This window comes from Rhinopithecus roxellana, chromosome 14 (assembly GCF_007565055.1).
Source record: "Rhinopithecus roxellana isolate Shanxi Qingling chromosome 14, ASM756505v1, whole genome shotgun sequence".
Classification (NCBI taxonomy): domain Eukaryota; kingdom Metazoa; phylum Chordata; class Mammalia; order Primates; family Cercopithecidae; genus Rhinopithecus; species Rhinopithecus roxellana.
In genome coordinates, this window is record NC_044562.1 from 83151747 (window position 1) to 83178774 (window position 27028).

Here is a 27028-nt window from a genome sequence, read left to right on the forward strand (position 1 = left end):
AAACAATAACATACATCTGGATTGAGAAATACCTTAATAACTGATGAATTATTTTTATTTTGTTTATGTATTGTGTGCTTTAGTGTCCTAATAAGTAATACATTTTCTTAAGTATTTTATTTTATTTATTTATTTTTGAGACAGAGTCTCTCTGTCACCCAGGCTGGAGGACAGTGGTAGGATCTTGGCTTACTGCAACCTCTGCCCCCCAGGTTCGAGCGATTCTCACGCCTCAGCCTCCCAAGTAGCTGAGATTACAGGCACGTGCCACGATGCCTGGCTAATTTTTATATATTTAGCAGAGACGGTGTTTCACCATGTTGGCCAGGCTTGTCTCGAACTCCTGACCTCAGGTGATCTGCCCGCCTTGGCTTCCCAAAGTGCTATGATTACAGGTGTGAGCCACCATGCCTGGCCTTATAAAAGTATTTTATAGACATAGTATAAATAACTGATTTGCATTACCTCATTTAAGATGAATTTCCACTGTTCCTGGTGTCATACACATGCACCAAAATAATCCAAAGGTCTACACTCGATAGGTTCACTGATGTATAGAATATTTTTCTACATTTAGATATTTCTTGCAAATATTTTACCAGAAAGCAACACAAAAATACTATCAGTGAGTATGTGTTACACTGTTCTCTAAGGAGTCAAATTACTCACCTTGGAAATAATTCATCCCAGGAAAAGAAAAGGTTTTCAAAAGACCAGAGCAGGCCACAAGGGAGCTTTTACAAAACTCCACACATAAAGGGTAATGTAAACTTAAAACCTAATTTTCCAACAGTAATTTTTATATCTTTTAATTTTAGTAGTTTATGCATGAAACAATCACGTGAAACAACAAAATGATAAAATTTAGAAAAAATATTAGTATAATGCAAATAACCGAATATGTAAAAGAGTCCCATACATATTTATATGTAGTAGATAAGTTACATTTTTTTAGTGTGTTGGGAAATTTTAGCTCACATCACCTCTCTGCTGTCATCTTGGGGCACTTTCACAACTACCATGCTTCATACAGGTTTCCTTTCCTCCCCATGATAGAGGATAATGGGAATGTACTTTCTTTGGTTCAATTTTGTGTGTGTCCGCCAGTAGATGGCGGTACCACTTTGAGTGCTATCCGCCTTTTTTTCTTTCTTTCTTTCTTTTTTTTTTTCTCAAAGCTGTTTTCTGATATATGTTGGGTACCATAGAGTGAATCTCAGAACAGGAAGCGGAGGCATAAGAGAGAGGATTCTGGAACGGTCTCTTTGTTTTCTTGTCCACAGAGAAAGAAAGAAAAAAAGATTGTAATTAATTTGTAAACCTCTGTGGTCAAAAAAAAAAAAAAAAAACTGAACAGCTGCAGAGGAAGACACGTTATACCCTAACCATCTTGGATGCTGGGCTTTGTTATGCTGTAATTCATAAGGCTCTGTTTTATCAGGTAAGCTGACAAAACATTTCATTATCTGCACCATAGAATCTAGCTACCAGGTCATTTTTCTTACTTTAAAATCATCTTCATGCTGCTATTTTTAACCCAGTGTTGTTTAAATGTAAATTACAGGAGCCAAAGGCATCGTTTGATGTGTAAACTGCTTACTATTTCTTTATCTTTCAAAGAAAACAGAGTCTGTCTGGAAATGGTGATTTATGGTACATACTAGGCATCAATGGTCTTGTGTTTTTGTAGATGCTTATGATTTATTGTATTCAGAAAAAATATTTTTTATTACACTTAAAGCTAGTCTAATGAGTTTCCTGGCTGTATGTCATCTATTTAAATGCTCATTGTGTTCAGTATTTTTAAAACATTAATGTATAGTGAAATTGGAACTATCATTCTTGTGCTTTAGTCTTTTATTTAACAGCTTTAGAGAGGCCATGCATATAGGAAATGATAACAATATAGAGGTGTTTGGCTTTGTGAAGCACACTATCATTTTTCTCTAAAATCTGTTTTCATAGAGAAAAGAACACCAATACTAACCATTTAAAAGAGGTTGAACCTTCGAAAAATAAAATAATCTCTATATGTTCCATAATATGCTACTACTTTATCCTTTAATATATTCATTTTATATCAAATGTTTACCTTTTAATTTATTGATTTAAAGATTATTACATCTTCTTGATTAATTGTTCTATGAGCTTGATAGATTATTGTTTTTTTCTGTATATATTTAATAACTGATTATTTTTATTAATTACCAGGAAGAACTACTGGAGCCATAAAACAATAATTTACTTTGTCTATGATCCATATTTTCTGTAGTTGTATTTAGAATATTCTATATCATAACCTTAAATGTTTCATTCAGTTTGCCACCACATAATTAGAATAAGAAATTATTGACAGAAATCTACAGGTATAAATTGAAAGATAAGTTTTAAAAATCATACGTGTTTTTAAAATACACAACAGGTAGTGTAATGTGGCTTATGAGGACAAAGATAAAGGCATAAGTGCTTGTAGGAATTTGCATGGAAACATTTCATCACATTCACTCCAAATAGAGTGTACCCTATATTAAATGAAGACCTCTGATTTCAACAGGGCTTCCAGTCAGTACTGGCTAAAAGGGCTTCAAAAATAGAATTTGAGGCCTCCAAACTGTAATTTCTAATGATATGTTAAAAAATATTGACATCTTACTTAACATTTTACATTGAGTAGCAATAATTGTCGCCCTGAAAACATTTCAAAAGAGTGATTGCCTGAGAGAAGAGCCCTGGGTCTTGTCTATTTCAGAAAAATTCCTACCATAGGATATAAAGAAAACTATTTTTTCGGACAGTGTTCCCAGAAATGGCTGTTCATTAACTTGATTGTATTGTACACACCATGCTTCTCTACAGGTGACTAAATGTGAGTAACTTTGCTCTGTGTAAGCACCAGAGCTGGTCTTGACTGAACTGGTTTACATTTATGAATGAATGCTTAATTTTGGCCCCAAATGTTAACTTTTATTTTTCTTGGTATAGTTGCAACGATCTCTTAGTTATTCATCTACACATGTGGTCACCATGTGAAAAGCAGATACATACAGAGTTCTTCACTTCACAAAATGTGCTCTTTCAAAAATTTCGGAAATTAAACCTGTTTTGATTAAATGATATATCAAACAAGTTTGAATAACTTACTCTTTAAAAGAATGTAGTGGTGATTGCATTTGTAAAGTTGAGAAAAATGCTGTGATTTGAGTACTGAAGATAAAAAGGTTGAACCCTGAGCTGAAAGTCTTGGGATCTGGTTCAAGTTCTGCTACTAATGAGTTTTGTTGCCTCAGAAAAGACACTATGGATCACTGAAGAGCATTTTCCTTGCCTATAAAGGAAGGAAATTAGAACCAAAGCAATATAAGAACACTTGGTTTTTAAAATTTTCTGATCCTCATTTATTTGGATTTTTCTTCAGTTGGTTTCTCAGCTTAATTAAGATACAACTTTGACTCTCACTGAGTTGTAAATTTTGATTGATGTGCTAAACATGAAAGTGGGAAAATAGAGAAATAGGGGCGTTTCTTGGCCAGTTCCTTCTGTGTTGGAAACTAGTAGGGAGCAATATGGAGAAGTGGTTAAGAACAAGAGCTTGGCAGGTTACATTTTATGGCCACTATTACTTGACAAGTTATCTAAACTCTCTGAGCCTTTATTACATCACCTATAAAACAGGAATAATAACGACTGTGTTGCAGGATTGTGTAACTAAAATAATGTCTGTTCAGTGCTTGGTATAGATCCTGGAACATGATTACGAACCTCCTTCCTCTCTCCCCCGCCAACCTAACTCACATCAAAAGGAACAGGATAAACATAAAGGCATAAATTTTCATCATTGTTATTATTGTTATCGTTAGTGCTGATGATATAATACCTTCCACCACAACAGGAAGGATAGAATAAAACTGCCAAATAATTATGTACCTGAAAAGTGAATAATTCTCATCTTGGAAGGGTGCCCTTTACAACAACAATTGTGTACCTATAATAATATCACTTAGTGTTTAGCATTCCAGGCAATTCTTGGAGAGTTTATACAACTCATAATACCTTCCATAAGACAGTTATTTATGCCCAATATGCTATCATGGACTTCAAAACTTTCTTCTTCTAATGAAAATAGAGGCAAAGGGCCTTATTTCATGTTCCCTTAAGAGGATATACCTGTTAGATGAAAAGTCTATGTAAAGATTCACAAAGGGAATCTATGTTTCACCAAAACCACATTTAAATGCCAAGTAATTTCTACTAAGACCACCAGACAACAACCAAAATCTCAGGAAAGTCTTTGCTATGTGATCAACTCACAAACTCTCTAATGTTTCAATTCTATTAACGGTACAATAAGATGTGGAAAGGCAGAATTGTGCTTGATGAATGGTTGATGGACTGCAAAATCCCTGCTTTCCTCCAAAGGTTGTTTCTAAGTGTAGCTTCATGCTCCTGACAGCTGTGTGCTACTGGGGTCTTCGGGAGCTAGAACTGGGATGACCTTTCAGCACCCCAGGCCTCCTAATCCTTCCCTTCAACCACCCTGAGCCTCTTTAAACTGACTCAAGTAACTGTGCTGTCAGTTTCATCTTCATGGCAGCCAAGATGACTTAACGGACTCTTGATTAGGCAGATCTGAGAGGGCTAAGAGCTTGGGAGCCTTAAAAATATGAGGGTAGTGTTTCCCCACGAGACAAATGTGGTGCTTGGAATTTGTTGCTCATCTGTCTCTTAGTTCTAGGTCACTTCTAGCTCTTATGAGTTCTTATTTTAGGGCTGAAGTTAACTAAAAGCATCCATAAGAATAAGCATTTAAAGATTTTTTTTTTCACCAAGAAATGAACATGTGATTATATAGTGATATTTCTTTACATAGGTCGCTGTGAAGATTACTTTTTTCTCATTTTCAGTTATGTATAGAAACATGAACTCACTGAAGTTTGGGAATTCATGTTTCATTTGCCACCTAAAAATATATTATTCATTCACACCTTAATATTAATGGTTGTTTTACCAGTTTTCCAAAACTGTGAGGATTAATTACCAACCTACCAATGAAATATAATTACTTAACAATCTATTTCTGTACTTTTAGATTCTATTTTACATTTTTGATTAATTTTAATTCTAACTGCTTTCATTTTCAAAATTTCATGCTTATGTTTTGCCTCATAAACAACTTTCATGGCAAATCAATATAGAACCTGACATCTGAATTACTTCTTGAGGTAGATTGAACAATTCTAACTTGAGGTAGTTAGAAAATTTGGAAGAAAGAAAATCATGTTCTTGCTTTGTATTGCCAGTTCACACATGTATCTTTGATTGAGAAGCTACTTTTTTAGTTCAGCTTTACCTGAAAATATTTTTCACTCTAGGATGAAATTAACACATTCTTTGTTTATATTTTAATGGGATATAACAAGTGCAGGCACCTATTTCGGAGCAGAATAGTGTTTCCTCTCAATAATACAGCAATAAATAAAATCCTGCTCTTTTGCTAAGCACAGACATACTTCGTTTTATTAACTTCCTGATAGGCACCAGCTCTTTGGATACCTACAATTTGAATCTACATCAGACATATAATTTGTTAAAGTAGAAGAATTCTTTAAAATTTATATGAATACCTACTTAACTGGATACCACAAGTTTCAATGTGCCAAGTATTTTTTTGGTTACTTTTTAAAATATCCCACTTCTTTCCTATAAGGATCTGAAATGATAAAGGACATTGTGGAAAAAATTTTAAAGAAGTTTTACCCAAGATCTAGGAATAAAGAATGACTGAAAGGTAACTTACAAGCAAGTTTACAATATTAAAATACAGCACATATAAAAATATGCTGGATGTAGTTGTGTAAATGAATTTTCAGGGATTTTAATTCAGAGAAAACTTATGAAATCTGGAGTTTTTTCTGTAAGAATTGAATTAGGTTTTCATTTTCTTTGGAGACTGCATATAGGGAGCCCTTCATATGATTAAACTCTGTGCTGGAGCAAAGTTAGAGAAATGATGGTCCCTTAATTATTAAATAGTGGTTTAATATTGTTTTATTCAATGGGTGAATTCAAAGTCACTCTTTAAATAACTTTGACCATTTTCTGCCAAGAAGCTCCCTTTTGGGAATTTTAATCTCCTGATTTTCAGAATATACTTTATTCTTACTTTGGTTGTACAGAACATTTTGTCTTTTTCCTTTCCCAAGAAAGAGCTTGAACTGGAATAATTCACTAAATTCCAATTCATATTTCTAAGGAGTGACATTGCACTTCTGGTCTAGAGTCCAACATATTCTTGCATAAGATTTAATAGGACACATTTTGTAGGCTTAAGCCTCTATTTGAGGAGTAGTCACCTGTTTGTTAGTTTCTCTGTCTCCTTGGTGTATCTGCTTGTGACATTTATTTTTCGCCATATAAGTTATTTTCATTATGCCTAACTAAACATGTTTCCAAGTACTCTGAGCATTTTCATGGAAAATATATCATGGAACTTATATTATGGTTGGTCATGACCTTAAATAATAAATTCTAGAAGAAACGAACATAAATTCCTACATGGGCAAAGTAGGTAAGAGAAAACAGTGAAGCCATCCCAGTTGGGCCTGAAGAACTAGAAAGTGCATGCATGCCCTTTTTAAAAACGGAAAACGCCTTCTCACTGCTAGGAGAGTGTTACATCAAATGACTTCTCTGAAGAAGCTGAAAAATCCAAATTGTTAGTAAAGATTTCCCTCTGTTGTTAAATGGAGTCATCTATTTCAAATTATTTATAATACCAGATAGATTCAATAAAACACATGTATAGGCAGGATCTGGCCAAGGAATTACAAAGTTTCTTTTTCTCCTTTTGCCAATCTAACCAGTACTTTTGTCAGTGAGGGAAAACAAACCTCATGGAGAGGAAACCACTTGACCATATTTAGAAGCACGGCCACATTGGTACTCAGATTTCTTTTCTCCCAGTCTAGGCTCAGTCTGTTTCATTTCAAGTCCTTGAATCTATGCATTACCTTCTTGATTTCTAGTTTTCTTCCCGATATTAACATCACCACAACACTTAGCATCATTGATTTTTTTTCTTTTTTTCTATTGCTATTTTCTGTTGCTAGTGATATCTTGTTTCTGCTATGCTATTTGTTGCAATATGTAATATTCCCACTTCCACTCTGTTCTTTAAATACTGTTGAAACTTGTTTTTAAAGTTTAAAATTTAGGGCAAACACATTGCCGTCCTTTACCTCTGAAAGGGAAAAATATTATTGATATGATATATACATGTCCTTGAGACCTGTATGGTCTCAAAATTCTAAAATGTTTTATTGTCTTTTGTCATAGCCAATAATAATTACATTTAAAATAAATCCTTCCTTAATATCAGTTTTTTACAATAGCCTTAGGTTCTATTATTGATCTTTTTATATTTATACCAAAAATTAATGTAAACTATTAAATTAGCATTGGAAAAAACAGGCAAAAATATAATTTACAATCATATTGTGTTCTCTTACACTGACATAAAGCCTGAATAGTATTGGATAAGAATACAAATCAAAGATATATACCTGGAATGAGAACTTCTTGGCCAGGAAATAGGAAGTAAAAGAAGAAAAAAGCAAAATGAGAGATGCAAAAAACAGATTTATAGGATCTCACCAATAAAAATGTCAGGATAAAAAAAAAAAAAACAGCTAAAGAGAAAGAGATATGCAAGCATGCTGAGAGAAAACAAAAAGAGGTAGAACATTATGAGCTGATTCAGAGAGTGGCCCACAGCTGTGGATGCACATTAGCCTCACATGGGAAACTTTAAAAAAGAGCAATGCTTGGCTCCACCTTCAACCGATTCAGTCAGATTCTCTGAAGCGGAATCTGGGTATCAATATTTGTTTAAAAGCCCTGCAATTGTAGTTCAAATGTGTAGCCAGGTTTGAAAACCAATTGACTAGAGAAAGAGAAAAATAACCGAAGCCAATGAAAACTTGGCTAGGGAAGTGAATGATAGTTGACAAATGCTTTTCAAAATAATTTCAGAGTGCTACCCAGCGGGCATGTGCTAAGTAAAGTTATTACGCAAATACTTAAGGAAGCAACAAAAAATACGCTTGTGTCCATTTCTCCCTTAGTTGAACACACTGGCATTTACTGACGTGTTTAAATAATTTTACATTTGAAATTGTTAATTTATCATCCCAAGTATATTTGAAAGTTGATTCAGCTGCTGGTTATGGAATATTTTGCAAGCTAACCATGCAAACAGTGTACACATTTGGAGCTGAGCATCCATAACTTCAGATTTGTACAACCATAGATTCACTCACTGATTTATTTCTTACTTATAAATTGCTACCTGGAGAACTAAGTCTTGAATAATCAAATAAGAGTAGGTCTACTGAAAGATATTCTTTGAATCTCCAAATCATCAGTTGAGAGCAAAACACTTTGATTTTTAAATTTTTAAAACTGCAATTTAGGCAGATCTGGAGGAAAGACAGATTCTGTAAATGAACATATTTTTTAAAACCAAAATGCATTTTAAAAGATATTTTCAGAAAATGGTATATCCGAGAAAGAAGTGAATTAATCTAATAGTGGAGCGAAATTAATAATTAATTGCATTTCTTAAAAAGAATCTCATTCCTAAGATGAGTCAGCTTTTAAGGAGACATTTCCTGGGTTAACACCCCCGTTGCTCTTCCGGATTGGTTTCCCACAGCTGAGTAGGAGACATAGAGGACAATCCTCTACCGGTCCTTCAGAGAAGATTATATCCTAAAGTCTTTTCTCTAGAGGATCATGATTTAATATTAATAGTTAACTATGTTTTCTTCACTCATCTCTAACATTCTGCCAACGTGGTCCGTAAAATGATTCTCATCACAGAAAATATCTGTTAAATCTCAAGATGAGAATATCCACATTTTGAGGCAGGTTGCTGGTGCTTCTGTGATAAACAGAAGAAATACAATATCATGTTCGAGGCCAGGGTTGTGATGAATGTGTGTGACACAGTGCTTGTGTCCTCCCACTGGGACTGGATCATTTACTTAAAAAAAAAAAAAAAGAAACCCAACCTCTATACACAAGGTAATTGGGAAGTCTGCAATGAAAACATAAATAAGAAGGCAATAAGCTATTGATAAGAATGAAAGCCTGAACCAGGGAAGGAATGCTTTTATGAAGAAGGGTCACCTTAAATAACATGATCGATCTGTGTAGAGGGTGAATAATTTATGGTTCACATAACCATTCCCCTCTACCAACAGGATGACAATTGTAAGAACTAACCAGATTCTTTTTAGGAAACATTCCAACTCCTTATTCAAAAGCACTTTGTACATTTTGAAAAGGAAAGGGTAATGCATGAAGGTAAATGAAAAGTGGCAGAGCACATCCAAATCAAGATGCAGATTTTCATGCAAATAAACACTAGAGGTAAGATACACCATGAAAACAATAGTCAGCTCCCTCTTATGCATTTGTAAGTATGGTTTTCTACTCAGTATCTTAAAATTATCCTGAGTCATTGTAACACACCTTTTTTTAAAATATCCCATTAAATCTATAGTGGTGCCAGTTCAGAAAACACTTTGTGAGATCAATTTAATCAGAAAATAATACACTTCCTCCTCTCCCCCAACAATCCATATCCCTCAAGAAAGCTAGATTTGGGAAGTTTCACACTTAACAAAATCGTTTCTATTTATTCTCTCAATTTATTTCTGAATAAAAATTTTGAAGACAGATATTTAAGACATTAAAAAAGGCACTGGATGTGGGAACTCAATACTTTCCAATCGACTTTTCTGTAAACCTAAAATTGTTCTAAAAAAATAAAGTCTGTTAATTTTTAAAGAGGAGTGGCACTTGAAGAATGAATGAACTCAATGTCTGATTTTGCACTGGCAATTTTATCAGGATCCTGAATCCTCCATGTCCTTGAGGGGACAGTTCAGGCACCCCGCAGGGCATCTCTCCCTCCTGACATCTTCCCTCTCACCTCTTCTTAGTTTTTTCCTCAGGATTACTGCCCTCACTAGTCAGTCAGTTTCTTATTTACCAGATCCTCTATCCTCTGGAGGGTGAAGACAGACAGACCATGCTAGTCTTCAGCAGTTTGGTTGCTACAATCCCTGTTTAAAACAAAACTTTTTATCATATGTAATTTTCTCTTACCTGTGGCATTCTGGATCTCCTGTAGCCTCAAAAGAATTGAGCACTGAACAGCATCCCCTTCCTGTCCTTATGTGCAGAGACCTTTTACTCTGCATTCCCCGCTGCAGTGAGTGGCATCATCCACACCTCAATCAGTGCACACAGTCGTTTGCTCTGTTTTGGTGCCAATGATGTGCTTAGAGGCTGAAGGAAAACACAGATTCTCTGGGTCCTGAATTCAGATTCCAGGAAAGACTTTTTTTTTTTTTTTTTTCATCTTTTTCTTATTTCAAAGGGCCCTTTTTGGGGGAGATGTGGCCAAGTGACTGGTCATATTTAACTGAAAATCAGACTTAAAGTTTTCTAGGTTTTTTGTTAACTGCAATTTGTACGGAATTTATCAGTAGGAGATTTTTGTATATTACCATTTCATGAAGATGTCATGTGTACAAAATTGAATATCTACAGTTAGAAAGGATTCAAGAGATAGTTCTTTTCAGCAACTGATCTTCAAGTCATATTCTACTTAAGGCATTATATTATTTATTCATCAAGAAACAGTTTAAATTGGGACTGGAGAGGACCTATGCAAGCATCTAGTTCACTAAAGTCTTCTAAAAATGAATATATCCTATAATAGATGTGACACACCTACCTCAGGAACATGATTTATAGAAGGTTTAGTGACCCACGTTCAGGGTATAAGGGTATTGCTATCCCCTCAGAAGTTTCTCTCAGAAGGGAGAAACATTTGGAGTAAGTCTGGTACAGAGTACCAAAGTCTGGACACTGAACTAGAGTTTTAGTGACAAAAGAGGTGCTACAAATTAACTGGTCAATTTCCCACCTCTCCCTTCTTTTTTACGCATATAGACACTAAACATCTGAGATCTTGAGTGTTCAATATATCACACAAGTGATAGCAGAGACAAGTCTAGAATACAGGTTGCCTGATTTGCAACTTGTATATCTCTCCTTCTGTTTTCCTCTTTCTTATCTTTTCATTAAGTCTCATTTCTAAGAAAGATAGGGCAGGGCATGTTTTTCTAGTATATTGCATTATCTTCTGTGGCACCATCTTAGAGTCATCCACTCTGTAACACTATAACCGTGTATCTTAGGGACGTGCTTAGTGGGGAAGGACTCTTTATGTGATTGGATTTTTGCTGATGAAGAATCAAATGGCAGCTGAACTTCAGACACACCTAAATCATCCTGTGCTCCGGTGTGGTTTACCATTTGCACCCATCTGAAAGCAGTGATTAAAACCTTTTTGCTCTGAACTAGACAAATCCCAGTCCTCTGTATTTTAAATCTCAAAAGAGCACAGATAACATGTGGAGTAGTCAACACCGCCATCTTAAAGTAATGTAAGTCATACCTCAAGTTCCCAGTTCTCAATTTTCCTCAGGTTGCCAAGTGAAAAAGGCAGTCGACTCTCAACACTCAGTTGTGAAAACAGTGCGCTGTCATTTTGATTACAGTCAGTAAACAGTCTGTGTTTGCCTGGAAAGAAGCTGCCTAAAGCACATGGTACCAGCAAGAAGTAGGAGACATGTGGCTGAGGGCAACACATAGGGCTCTCTATTATGGCTGATGTTGGGGTAGGAAAGGGATCAAGGATTGTTCGGAGGATGCTGTTTGCTTTATATTTGTCATGTTGCCCATGTACTTCAAAATAGAAAGCTTCCTGTAATTCTGTTATATTCCAATTTGCATATGGTTTCTGCTCCTCTGCACACACACACAGAGAATGTTCACTTATGAACAAAGTAGCTTTTTCACTATGGTGTTTCTTAGACCGAAAGACAAAAGCAGCAACCTGACTACATACATACATAAAATAGAAAAACTATTGATTCAGAGAGAGCCCCCTCACCCTTGTAGGACATCTCAGAATAGGGGATTCTCCCTTCGCTTAATTCATGCATTTGTTCATGGGTTTGATCGCTTGGAGGAGAGTGATGGAGTAGGGAACAAGTATATCTGAAAAAAGCACTGTGCGTTAGAAATATAATGAATCCCATGTATGTAGTTTTAAATGTTCTAGATTCTAATATCAAAAAAGAGGAAACAATAAGATTACTTTTATTAATGGTATATTTTATTTAAGATGATATGTCCTAAATATCATCATTTCGAAATTTGGCACCTACCCACATTTCAAATGCTCAGTTCCTCATGTGGTCAGTGGTTACCGTATTGGACAGAATGTTTGTAAAATTTGTTTTGGGCAATTGTATTCAATATATATCGAATAATGTCCTGCTTACTATGGTGGGTAGTTAATATACCCTTATCCTCAAGGAATTTAATAATAAATGTAGAAGCAATAAGGCACATCTTCAATAACAGCAGAAGATAGAATATATATAATTACTGTAAAAATTTTAGACAAGATTGTGTGCTCTGGGAGTTCAGAGGAAGGCAAAACGACTTCTGACTTGGAATTGGGGTATGATGAGCCTTGGAGTGCAAGTAGGATTTTAACAGGTGACAGTTAGTGGTCAATGATATTTCAGACAGCGTGAACATTTTTGAACGCCAGATGTCAGAGGCTGGGGTCTTTTAGGGAATGGAAATATACAGAGTATGTAAGATGTAGCTGGAGAAGTTCATTGGTAAGATCATTGTAGAGAGGCTTTGACTAACTTTTCCAAAGAAAAAATTATAGAATTTGATGGCAACATTTACTAGTCATGTGAGCTTGAGCAAGTTACTTGTTCCCTCTGAACCTTATTGTTTTCTTATCTAAAAAATACCAACAACAATCGTATTTATCTTATATATTTGTTGTGAATATTAAATGAAGTAATCAGTCCCTGATAAGTGACAAGTGCTTAATCCTTGTTCTCTATTATCATTCTTAATTCTCTAAGATATTTTGGAATGGGAAATACTTTAGGAAAAGTATTCAGTCTTCAATTTGCTTTGTTTTAAAGGGAGTCTAGTAAACTTGGCATAGTTATATAATTATATTTGAGGTAACGAGGACTTTAATGTATGTATTTTGGTCTAGATTAAATAAGGCTACATAATTAGTAAATATGGTGCCTACAGAGTTTGGCTTTGTTTTTCCTGCATGGAGTCTTTTTATGTTTTATCATCTTAATATCTATATAATACAAAACAAAATTATCTGATTTACTTAATCAATACCCCATTAGTGGACAGTTTCATTTTTTCTAGACATTGCTATTATAAAATATGTTGGCATAAATAGAATATGTGAGTTTCTAAAGATTGGGCTGAATTTCCAAATAATACATCTAAAAAAATTTTATTAAATTTTTCAGAAACCAAAATTAAATAATTCATTGATTCTAAAAAAGTATTCATTGAGCACTACTATGTGGGTGTACTGTTCTAGACACATGAGATTCAATGGGGAAAATAGACCCCAAAAAGTCAAATATTCCAGCCCCTGTGTTGTTTCTGTGCTAGCCAGGAGAGACATAAAATGAATAATAAACATTATAAGTAAGTTATATAGTACCTAACAAAATGATAAGTGACTTGGAAACATCAGAGCAGGGTAAGAGATTAGAGGAGAAGTGTGAGTAGGTCTCTTTAAGAAGGTAAACTTTTGGCCAAGACTTGAAGGAGCTAAATGAGTTAGCCATTCAGTTTTCTAGAGGAAGAGCATACCGGAATGGGAGAATAGTCTGCGTGTGCTCCCAGGTACAGAGGACAGCTGGAAGCCAGTTTGGCTACAGAGAACTGAGGGAGGAAGAGAATAGAAGGAGGTGTCTTCCCCTAGATAACCAAAAGGTCAGACAGATTATAAGGCCTTTTAGGCAATTGTAAGGATTTGGGACTTTTTTTCTGGGTAGCTTCTGGGGGCTTCTGAGCATAGGAATAAGATAGGATTTGATTTTTATATTCTCAAATCACTCTGACTGGCGAGGTAAAAACAGGCTGTACGGGAGTCAGGCTGGCAGCAGGGAGACTGAAAGTGATTGCAGGCTTCTGTGTAATACTGCTGTAAATCATTTCAAGGTTCCAGATGCAGGAAAATTACACTATAGGGCATCAAATGAATAAATAAATGAAACTGAAGAATCTGTTATTGTCATCTTTAAGCAACGGCAAAAATGTAAGTGATATGCCCAGTATACATGTTTCTTTTTTTTTTAGACTTTAAGTTCTAGGGTACATGTGTACAACCTGCAGGTTTGTTACATATGTATACATGTGCCATGTTGGTGTACTGCACCCATTAACTCGTCATTTACATTAGGTATATCTCCTAATGCTATCCCTCCCCCGTCTCCCCACCCCATGACAGGCCCCGATGTGTCGTGTTCCCCTTCCTGTGTCCAAGTGATCTCATTGTTCAGTTCCCACCTATGAATGAGAACATGTGGTGTTTGGTTTTCTGTTCTTGCAATAGTTTGCTGAGGATGGTTTCCAGCTTCATCCATGTCCCTACAAAGGACATGAACTCATCCTTTTTTATGGCTGCGTGTGTTTCATGGTGTATATGTGCCACATTTTCTTAATCCAGTCTGTCATTGATGGACATTTGGGTTGGTTCCACGTCTTTGCTATTGTGAATAGTGCTGCAATAAACATACGTTTGCATGTGTCTTTATAGTAGCATGATTTATAATCCTTTGGGTATATACACAGTAATGGGATGGCTGGGTCAAATGGTATTTCTAGTTCTAGATCCTTGAGGAATTGCCACACTGTTTTCCACAATGGTTGAACTAGTTTACAGTCCCACCAACAGTGTAAAAGTGTTCCTATTTCTCCACATCCTCTCCAGCACCTGTTGTTTCCTGACTTTTTAATGATCGTCATTCTAACTGGTGTGAGATGGTATCTCATTGTGGTTTTGATTTGCATTTCTCTGATGGCCAGTGATGATAAGCATTTTCTCATGTGTCTTTTGGCTGCATAAATGTCTTCTTTTGAGAAGTGTCTATTCATATCCTTTGCCACTTTTTGATGGGGTTGTTTGTTTTTTCTTGTAAATTTGTTTGAATTCTTTGTAGATTCTGGATATTAGCCCTTTGTCAGATGAGTAGATTGCAAAAGTTTTCTCCCATTCTGTAGGTTGCCTGTTCACTCTGATGGTAGTTTCTTTTGCTGTGCAGAAGCTCTTTAGTTTCATTAGATCCCATATGTCAATCGTGGCTTTTGTTGCCATTGCTTTTGGTGTTTTAGACATGAAGTCCTTGCCCATGCCTATGTCCTAAATGGTATTGCCTAGGTTTTCTTTTAGGATTTTTATGGTTTTAGGTCTAACATTTAAGTCTTTAATCCATCTTGAATTAATTTTTGTATATGCAGTATACATGTTTCTAACCTTAAAAAAAACAAAAACCAACCAAACAAAAAAACCATAAAATTCTGGTTTCTATAAGCTAGGTATTGTCAAAGTGCGGTTCCTGGGCTGGCAACATCAGCATTATCTGTGCATTTGTTAGAAATGCAAAATTGGGTCCCACCCATATATACCTGGGGTGGAACCCAGAAATCTGTGTTTTAGCAAGATGTTAGCCTGGTGATTCTGATGCTACATTTTGAGAACCACTGCTTTAAATTAGGTTGGTGAAACTAGATGGCCTAAAAGATTATTTTCAATGTTAGGATACAGTGCTTCCAAGTTCATTTCTTAATGTTTATTTTTATTATAAAATTAAGTATAGTCCTTGAGAAAAAATGGTTTATAAGAAGTATAGAATCATGCTAAAGAATGAAAAAGTCTTAAATCACATAGAGGAATTTTATTTTTATTTATTATATCCCACTTCTTTTAAAAAGTGATGCTAAGTTTTATATATATATATATATATATATATATATATATATATATATATATGATCTGCATCTTTTACAAGTAGCACAGGTGATTCTTTTTTTAGGTGGGGGGAATGGAGTCTCGCTCTGTCACCAAGGCTGGAGTGCAGCGGCGTATTCTCAGCTCACTGCAACCTCTGCCTCCCAGGTTCAAAGATATATAAATATATCTTTGTGCAATAGGAATCTCAAGACAAGGAAAATGGAGAAAATGTATGTGATACATTTGTTAAGGACTGTATGCTAATGAATTTACTCTTTCAAAATGTATACTTAGCTCTGAGCCTCCCGAGCCCAATGTTTTTAAAGGAAGAAATGAATTTTATACAACACAAAGAAAGAAGTCTCAGACTTTAAGTTAACATGGACCACCATGAAGGTGGTCAAAGTTGCTACAAGGAGAATCTCTGGAGCTCCCTAAGAACGAATGGACAATTTGGTTTCTTAGACAACATTCCAGTATTTCACCCTATGATATCTTGGTGATTTGCCCATTTGAAGTTACCTCTTTAATAGGAACCTGAAGTCTTAAAACCAAGTGAGCAGATCGTAATTGAGACTGCTACCTCTTCACAGAGGTTGAAGAGCCAACCAGGTTCCCACCCAGATGGAAAGCTGTCCCTTCCTCATGGCAAAGCTTGTGAGTTCCTCCATGATCACCTTTGGATCTGCTTCTGTTCTTGCGCAAAATGCTGAATAGCCAGAATTTTACAGCCTGCTGCATGACACAGATGGTTGTAACCTGGAAAATTCTTAAGCAGGTATATCATGTCATCAGTATAAAGGAAGATAAAAACAATTGAAAGAAAATACAGTTGCATTCATGGCCAGAAATAAAGGGTAAAGATGCAAAATGATGCTAAAAATAGTGGAGCCATAGTAAAACAAAAAATTTACAAACACTGGGAACTAGAAGATCTTAAAGGCTAAATAAATTTTCAGGATAAACTAAAATAACCACAAAAGAGAATACAAACAAACTTACTTCTAGAATATTCAATTGTTGATATTAGCATGAGCATTAATAACAATACTAAGTAGAATCAGCTTAAGAAAAATAAAATTAAAGGTTTAAATTGTCTAAGATGCCTCAACTGGTGACATCTAGTGTTTTTAGGATAGTGTTTCTATCATGCTATTTGAGCTATCACTTCCTTATTTGAAAACTGAAGAATTTCCCCTAAATTACTAAATTGCTGAAATTTTATTAAGATAATTTCAAATGTAGGCTAACCATTTTGGGGGGATCTCCAGATCCAATCGATGTATTAGGTCATCTGAAAGCAAAATTTCTGAACTGTCTTATCTCATCACCTTCTAAATGAAATTCACTGAGTTTAACTAATTGCAGCCATCAGAGAAAAACTTTTTTGACTGAACCTTGTACGTATCTGTGCAAAATTAAACTTAAGATGTCTGTTGAGTGTGTTGCCTCATGTCCTTCATACCATATCCTAAACAAACTTTCCTCCCTTCAGTTTAGTTCTTGAAAAATGTTTGCTTTTTATACATAGATTTTAGGAAATGTGTGTGTTTGTTTTTTCCTAAAATAGAACAAAACTCATGTGATCCAATATGCTTCCATTTTTTGCTTAATTACTGGAGACATTAGAGAGAAACTCTAGGCTTGATTACCAAAAGCACTCAGATTGTATTCTTTACTCATTCCTTCAGAGCATCCTTTCTCAAATAGTCATCTATGTATCGCTTGCACAAAACTGACTTGGAGAGTGTATTAAAAATGCAGATCCCTGGGCCCTACCTCAAATCTACTTTTTCAGAATCTCCAGAAATTGAATCCAGAAATCTGCATTTTTACAAGTAGCACAGGTGATTCTATTTTTTTTTTTTTTCTTTTGGGGGAGAGGCGATGGAGTCTCGCTCTGTCACCAGGCTGGAGTGCAGTGGCACATTCTCAGCTCACTGCAACCTCCACCTCCTTGGTTTAAGCGATTCTCCTGCCTCAGCCTCCTGAGTAGCTGGGATTACAGGCGTTCACCACCACGCCCGGCTAATTTTTGTATTTTTAGTAGAGACGGGGTTTCACCATGTTGGTCAGGCTGTCTCGAACTCGTGACCTTGTGATCTGCCCACCTCGGCCTCCCAAAGTGCTGGGATTACAGGCATGAGCCACCGCGCCCTGCCGTACGGGTGATTCTTACGCTCACTGAAGTTCAGAATTGCTTAGAGTCCAATTTTATATAACGGTTAATTTGTAAACCAGGGCTGCTTTTAAACATGAGTGACATGCAACTCTTATTAAGATATAACACAGTTTGAAGTATGTGGCCTAAATTGGAGGATGAATCCACATGAAGGAATCACTGCGATTTCCCGTGGATACTTGGGATTAAAAACAAGAAAAAAAAATTCTCTCTCTTGAAGCCAAGGCCATAAAATACATTTTCTCCAATCTGTAAATCAGTAATTTTCACAAGGATGGGAAAAAGAAAGATAATTCAAGCAAATCAGAAACTTGTGGGATGCTTTCTCAAACTCTACCCTTCTGCTCCTCCTTATTCCCTCTTCGATATCCAGCCTTCCCTACCTCAAGCCCCCCACATCCCAGCAAAAAGCTCTCAAATATTTTAAAAAGGTATTTTGGGGTTGTTTAACATACTTAACATCATGTTCATTATAGCTCAGGCTGAAGGTCAAAGTATTTAAAACTTAGTTACTTGTGTACTATGAAGACAAGGGAAATAACATTTATTAAGCTTAAGGCTGTGAAGTAGAGGGAACTAACATTTATTGAATGATTATAAATTTATGTAACAATCTATTGCTCAATTTCTGAAGCATGATGTGTCTGATGGGTATTATCATTAGCATTTGTGTTATTGTTAGCACTTACTGAGAGGTAAGAGAGGAGAGGCAGAGGCCAGATCATAAAGACACTTCCATACTTTGCTAAAGTAATTCTGAGTCACTGAGAACCACTGACAGATTTGAACAAGGGTAGGGTATGTGTTTTGAAACCATCACTCTGGTAACAGAATAGAGAAAAAAAAAAGTAATGGCTTAGGAGAGAGTTCATCTGGAGACAAAGAATTTATAGACCATGTATAAAATTGTAAAAGTGAGATTTAATGTTTTTTTGTTACGGAAAGTGGTCAAGGGAAATTTACTGGTGAGAATTCATGACTAGTTTGGCTTATGAGCATTGTATAAATGAATTGCAGTAAATGTTGTTTTAAATGTTAATTACTGATTGTGGAATTATATATATTGCCCTTTGAAATAATTATTATTGGTTTAACTCTGCTAAGCCATTGCTGTTGGTTATAGCAGAAAGGAGTATGACATCTGGTTATTACATTTAGGTTAATATTTAGCATGCAGGCTTTTTACCTCAGCTTATCTAAAATGTACTCTTAGAAGCTCTTGTCTTATTTTAGTAAGCCTATCAAACTGGGTTTTAGGCGGAGAGGAAAAGGAACTAGAAAATGACCTACAACACCAATGTGAACCACATGTTCCACTAGTCTACCTCTTTGGTCTTTGAGGTATTTGAGGAAAAGAAGCAAAGGCGAAGATGTAAGGAGGGAAGAGGAGAGAAGGAAGCAAGAGGGAAGAACAGAAGGATGCTCAGGAGTGCCAGCATGCCTTCAGAAAGAGTAAATGAATCAAGGCTCCCAAAGAAGGAGGAAGTGCCCCTGTCCCCACCCTAGGATCCTGGCAGTGGTTCCTGGTCCCGTTCTTCCTAAGTCATGCTAGGGCATGCTTCTAACAGGGTTTAACTATCCTGCTTTGCATCATCCCTGCTTTCTCGATCTAGGGCTATAAAAAAAGGAATAAAACCCAGACACAGAGCCAGAGCACCCCTATGCCAAATGTCAAAGATTATAGGCTAATTTCACCTGTATTCTCTTTCTACACAGATCATGGAGCAAGAAAGCTGAAGCCAAGCCACGTCAAAGTTTGTCAGGGATGAGATAACCGTCAAGGATTCATAGTAGAGTGGCTTACTGGGAAAGGAGCAAAGAATCTCTTCTAGGGATATTGTAAGAATAAATGAGATAATTCACAGAAGGGGCCTGGAGCTTTTCCGGGAAAAGGTGCTGTGACTAAGGTAACGAAACAACTTCTGGGTATAAATTTGTTTTTGTGGAAAATAAACTAAAATGTCTACATTTAACCAGGACAGCTGTATCAGGACCAAAAAAAGGCAGAGGGGTGTTTTCTTCCTTCCTCTATCAGTTTGTTCTTCCAATGAGGCAAATATATACAGGGAGACATAGCAGAGATGACATTAGGGGATGGAATGATGCCAAAGGCTATTGATGTAAGAAAGAGAGATTAACTCAGTTTTTTATATATTTTTCTTTTAAAAGAGACATTCATCCTGTGTATTTAGTAAATTACCCTGGACTGTATTTACTTTAAATTTTGCTATATTTATTTGGTAATTGGATCTATGGCTCACCTGACTGTATGGGGTAAAGGTCATCCAAATATGTGGTGAGTACTTGGTTGTGAGCTGGCTTCTCAGTTGGTCAAGTTTTTGAACTGACCAAAGACTATTTATTTATTTGGTGTATCAGCTGCAACTAACTAGAAAAACTGTCTAAAACTGTCTTAGTCAAGAAAGACGTTTATTGAACAGAACAAGCAGTGCAGAGGTTGTTTGGGTCCACAAGCTGAGTGATCCATCAAAGGCCCAGGGGTAAATATGTCTCTGTGACCTGCCACCCTCAGTGTGTCAGCTTTGCCCTCAGATTGGCATCGCTTCTGGTTTTAATTTGGCTGAAGTAATGCCATGTATTCTATCCCAATAGAAAAGGGTCCAGAGGACAGAGAATGCTATCTTCTCTTTGTTCTCTTTCTTGGGAGTGAAGAAACTTTTTACAAACAACCACTTGACTGAAGTCCCCTCACCTTTCACTGGCCAGAATTAGACCACATACCTTGTCTTTAAACAAAGATTGGCAAGGGGCTTGAAGGAAGCGTCTGGAATGGAATGAATACTGGGGAGTCAAACACACAGTTTACTTTGCAAACATTTAAAAGAAACATTAAAAAGCTAATAAACCCAATGATGCTGATTTGTCCTTTAAAATGTTGACTTAATTTTTGTTACTAGTTAGCAGTTGTCTATTCAAGCTAATAACTATCTGATAAGGACGAAGTCACAGGAAATATCAACCCCTAAAAATTAATTAGTTCCAGGATAATTATCTTGAAGATAGAGATGACCTCATGCTTTTTTTACTAAGCTATTTTTTTTCAGAGCCATGACATTGAGTCCAGGTACAGAAAAACAAAAATAGATCATCCTGTTAAATAGTTAGCACAGGTTGGCAATCATGTGTTTAGCTAATAGAAACGGAACAATAACATAAAGAGGGTCTAGATTTCATCTGTATTTGGCTATAACATGTGTTACCCTTGCTGTAGAGTTACTTTCTGAAAAGGTTTATTCAGACTAATAGTAATGCTGATTTCCTTGACAATACATTGAGAGCAAGAGGTACCTGACATAGAAGAAGGTAGCCTAGTCTTTTAATTTATCATTAAATAACTCCAAAGTGTGTAGCATACATGTGAATGTAGATGTGGGTTTTATATTTGTTATTAATTCATTCCTGTTTGCTGTATCTTCTATGTGGAAATAAAGATGAGGACTATATTGCTACACTTCTTAGATTATGCCACTCATTCCTGACACAGGGCTTTATACATAGTAACCTCCCAGTAAAGCAGTGATTTATCCTAATTTTGTTTCAGCAAACATCAAGAATCTTCTCATTTTGCAGGCTTAGGTACCCAGGCTTTTTTTTTTTTTTTTTTTTTTTTTTAACTAGACAGGTTTAAATCTTGGCTCCTTGGCTTATCTAGCCTACCTGCACCTAAGTTTCTTGATCTTTAAAGTGGAAATAATAATAGTATCAACCTCATGAAACTGTAATAGTGATTAAATGGGCTAACATGCATATATTGCATGACAGTGTCTGAGACATAGTAATCATTCAATAGAATTTTGTTCGTTATTGTTCAATCTTCACAGCCACCTGATTAAGGAGACACATCAACCAGGCTTTATTTCAAAACTATTGAAATTATAGAAAATAGTATTTAATTCTGCCTTGGAATGTGTCCAGTGGTTATCATTATAATGTGCTGAGTGCTCTATGTATGCCTTTGATAAATCTTATGCTGTTGGGTGCATATGCTGCCTGAGAATATTGGTAACTACCAGACAATCATTAGCCTTAAGTGAAAATTTTACTGGGAAAATTAACTAATTTTCTTCAACAGTTAGGTAGTTAGTTGGTCAATCTGGTCTTTTACATTAGACCCTTACTAGAATAGTCTCTTGTAGTACATACCGAGAAAATACAGCATCCCTCCTCAGTAATGGACCCAGTCCATCACAGCAATTCACACTCTGCTTCTCAAAGACATGAAAATGCATTGCAGATTTTTTTTAGTTCTGTCTCAAGTTATATGACATAGTGCAACTTTCCATCCATAAAGATGAAAAATTTACAGCCTTCTGATACAATCTTGTTTCCATGGAAACAGACCGGAACTAATCGATTTTGTCTGCAACATAATCATAAAAATCCCAACAGAGAGAGGGAAAGAGAGACACTACTGATACTACAGGTTATGGACCAATACAATTTGCCAAACTGTCTGCTACTCTGGAAAATTAGGCAAGGTGAGAACTCATAGGCCATGACTAATGGAAAAAAAAATTTTTGCTTAGTAATGCCACAGCATATCCTAAATGTTTACAATGGCATTTTTCTAGATTCTGATTCATTAACAAATATTAGTTTTGTACTCATTGTATTGGCTGGCTTCAAGTACTTTCATAAGATTTTGCTAGCATCATAGTACACTGATATGTGAAACTGGAAAACTGAAATGAACTAGTCAAATCTATTTTTCTGTAGTTATTTATATACAGCTTAGATCTTTTAGAGCAAACCATATAATAGTAAGATTTAAGACAAATACATCAACTATAATAGAAAAAGTCATAATTTGTGTTTGTCAGTAGACATTTCTGATGAGATTACTTAACTTCTTTGGGACTGTTCTTCATTTATTTTACAGGCAGAGAGTTGGACTAATTGTTAAATCTGAAGTAGGTCTTTTAATTAGCATCTTGGAAATTCCTCTTTGGCATCTAGGTAATTGTTCTGACTTCATTGCCTATCATCCTCTATGTTCCCATTACTTAAAAATTGGTAACTGTGTGAGTCTTGTCTCTTCACTCATCACCCTTTCACCATTTTTCCCTAGGCAATGCCATGCATATTCTTAGCTTCAGCTTCAACCAGTGACTGCTCTTTTTTTTTCTTTTTTTGAGACAAGATCTTGTTTTGTAGCTTAGGCTGGAGTGCAGTGGTGAGATCATAGCTCACTGCAGCCTTGAATTCCTCGGCTCAAGCAATCCTCCTGCCTCAGCCTCTGAGGTGCTGGGATTACAGTCATGAGCCACCATGCCCAGACTCATCCAGTAACTTCTTAATCAACTTCACCCCAGCCCAGACAGCTTTCTGAGTCTCAAATCCATATTTTAATTATATACCCAGATATCTCACAGCTATATCAAACTGAACAGGTTCTAAACAGACTTTATTATCATGCCTTACAAACCTCCATTTCTCTATTGGGTTAATGTCAATTTGTGGCTTAAGCTGGAAACCTGGAAGTGAGCTTAACCCTATGACTTTAATTCACATCTCCTATCAAGTCAGTCACAAAATCTCATTGTTTTTCTCTCTTCTATACTTGTTCATTAAATACACTCTTCTGGCTGTGGTTTTTCTCCCTAACTTATTGATGACCTACTATTAATGTATTCCAGGCACTGTGCTCACCCTTTAGGTGTATTTTCTCATTTAAATGTTATATTAGCTCTATAAAGTATGAACTATGATTATCTCCATTGTACAGCTACAATTATAAAGAACAAAAAAGTTTCAGGAACACAGCAGCAGAGTCAGGCCTTGAATCCAGTTCTGATTGCCAAGTCCATGCCTTTTGGTACCAGAGCTATTGTCAGATCCTTTACTTCTCTTCTTTTGACTATTGAGTGGTGTCTAACTGCTTTCCTCTTGGGCAGTTGTTCTCAAAGTATAGATTTTAGACAACTAGGGATTCCTCGGGCGCTTTGTGTGGGAGCTTTGAGTTCTAAACTACTTTCGTAATAATACCAAAATGGCATTTGTCTTTTTTCATAGTTTTGGCACTTGCACTGATAGAGCAATAGGCATGTGCTAAAACTGCTAATGCTTTAGCAGGAGTCAGTGCAGTAGCATCAAACTATAGGCGTAGTCTGTGTTTTCTTCATTGCTTCACACGCTCAGTAAGAAAAATAATGCCAGTTCACATAATACATCTCTGATGAAGCAGTACATATTAATTTTGCTTAAGCACAGCCCTAAAAATCCCTATTTTTAACATTCTGTATGATGAAATAGGAAGAATAAAGTATTTGACTGCGTACTGAAGTGCCATAGTTGTCTTTAGGAAAAGCACTTGTGTGATTGAGTCAGGAGCTGAATAAGCCACTTTTCTTTTTTTCATGGAACACCATTTTCACTTGAAAGAATAACTGACAAACTATGGTTATTCAGACTTGAGTATTTGGCACACGTTCTCTCAAAAATGAACAAAGGCAAGGCCTGTCACTTCAGGAAAAGCAAATAACAGCATTTGTTGTCAATGTTAAAACTGGAGCTTTCAAGAGGAAATTGGAATTTGGGAAAACTTTTACCTGCCACCGGGAGCTTGACAGCCTACCCTTACATTACAACTTTTCTCATGACATTAGTGGTGATAGTAACAAATGTGATTTTTGGATATTATATAAGAAAATTTGTTAAAATTTGGAAGACGTTCATAACAACGTGCCATTTTCCAAATAATCCGTGCATGATGATACAAAATCATGCATGATTACTTAAAAGACCTATTCAAAGGACAAGATAGATCAAAAGTTCATTGATATGACTCTTGGTTTCACACAGCTAATTTAATAAGCTACCATTTGTAGAGTTTTGGTGTGATATTAAAGAAGGATATTCACAGTTACCTGGAAAGGCAATTAAAACACTTCCTTTTCCAGACACACAAATATGTGAAAATTTTCTTCTTATATTTCAATAAAACAACATATTCCATCAGACTAAACACAGAAGCATTCATGGAAATCTAAATGTATTCTCTTAAGTGACATAAACATATTTGACTAAATGTGAAACAAATTCATCCTCATTAAATTTTTTTCTGTTTTGAATAATATAGTTGTTTTCATTAACCATCTGTTGTCTGTATAAACATACAAGTGTTTATTATTAGTTTAAAAGAATTTTTGCATTTTTTCATTTTAATTTTCAATATGGTATGTATGGATAGCTAAGTCCTCCCATAAACAAAAGCTCTTTGGGTTCACGGATAATTTTAAGAGTAGAAAGAAATCCTGAAGCCACAACATTTGAAAATGACTGCTCTAGGGTCACTCCCTGCCTGTCCACCCTTCATACTGCCACCAACTTTCCAGTCTTCACGTTGATCATAACACTCCCTATCCATGGCATACTTTCATGTGTAGTACAGGGTCCTCAGTGATCTATCCTGCCTAACTTTCAAGTTTTATGTCATACCACTCCCTTCCGTGCAGGGTGATGTCCACCCATAATGAATTTCATGTCGTTGCTCCCAAACTCCCCACGCTCTTTCTTGTCTCTGCATCTGCACACATGCCGCCCCCATCCCCGCCTGCTCAGTGTGTCTCTACTAATGTTTCTCTATTAATGTGTCTTCCTACCAACCCCTTTCCAACCACCACCACCACAAGCCCCCAGTTGAATTCCAACTAGCCTGCAAAACCTACTCCAATATCACTTCCTAAGGGAAATTTCCCCAAATCTTACCTCTTTCTCCCTTCCCTGGGAAGAACAAATTGATACTTTTTATGAACCTCAGACAATCACCAACTGTATATAACTGTATTATAATTGTTTGTATAAAAATCTGCCTCCCACATTGGACTGTCAGCCCCGGGGAAGTGACCATGGGTTCCTGGTTCAAGCAGAGTACTGATTCATAGAATCCCTCCATAAATATTTTCCAAATAAATGATTTTGAGATCCCTTCCAGATTTGGAATTCTGCAGTTTATTCCTCAAATAGGATATACTGAACCATAATCTTTTTACTGGTTAACAAAGGGATGTATATGCTTTACTCACACACATTCACTCACACGCTTTTTGGTTTTTAGTTAGAGAGATCATCTCCTAAGATTTTTTTCATATCTTTTTTGTCCTTGCAAAGATAGCTCTGGAGAAAATTTGATATATTAAATTTTATGTATTTTAATAAATTATAATGTGCATATAATCATTAATAATATATATATTCCTCACCAAGGCATCAGTAAGAATTAATTTTTAAAGTCTGCTCTAATATGAATGTAAAATTATGTAAGAACTCTGTATAAAAGCTCACAGAGAACAAAAAAGGAGAGGAAAAAAGTAAAAGAGAACTGCCAAAGAACTATGAGGGGTTTCTAAACCGCAAAATTGTCAGTGAAGCCATGAGAAACTCTAACTCACTAAATTCTTTAATTTCTCAGCCAACCCAAATATTGGGCAAACCCTAATTCCCTTGCAGGGGAAAAGCTGAGTCTGGAACTAGCCTGTCTTCTGAGGACTTAGAGACAACGGTATGGGAATTTCAACGAGACATTTTTACTTTCTTTTGACCAAGATTCAAATTCTTTATTTCAGCCCTTGATAAGTAAATAAGAAGGTAAAGGACTACTTATTTTTAAAAAAAATTTTCATGATTTTGTGATGGCACCTTGTTCCATATCATCTCAGATAAATCAGAATAATTTGTGAAAGTTATTCAGTGATTTCCACATTAGATATTTTAAACCTAATTTTACTTCTAAAACAAAAACCAGCCAGGAGACTCCAATTAAGTAAAATGTATGTATTAATACAAATTAGCTATTCCCATCTGGAAAAGGGCAGCCATCTCTGTGTTGAGGGGCCTCAATGATACTGAGGCTGAGACAGGTTAGATGATACAGGCATACCATCAGC

The 27028-nt window shown here is 35.9% G+C and overlaps 1 protein-coding gene across 1 annotated transcript in view; it reads left to right on the forward strand.

Annotated features, from left to right (window-relative positions):
• Positions 1-1180: 1180 nt before the first annotated feature.
• The window catches only part of LOC104663918 (sodium channel protein type 3 subunit alpha), a 117027-nt gene continuing 91179 nt past the window's right edge, over positions 1181-27028 (forward strand). The window contains exons 1-2 of the mRNA XM_030916853.1: positions 1181-1441; positions 19839-20029. The gene's annotated coding sequence lies outside the window, so the exon portion shown is untranslated. The remainder of the gene's footprint in view (positions 1442-19838; positions 20030-27028) is intronic.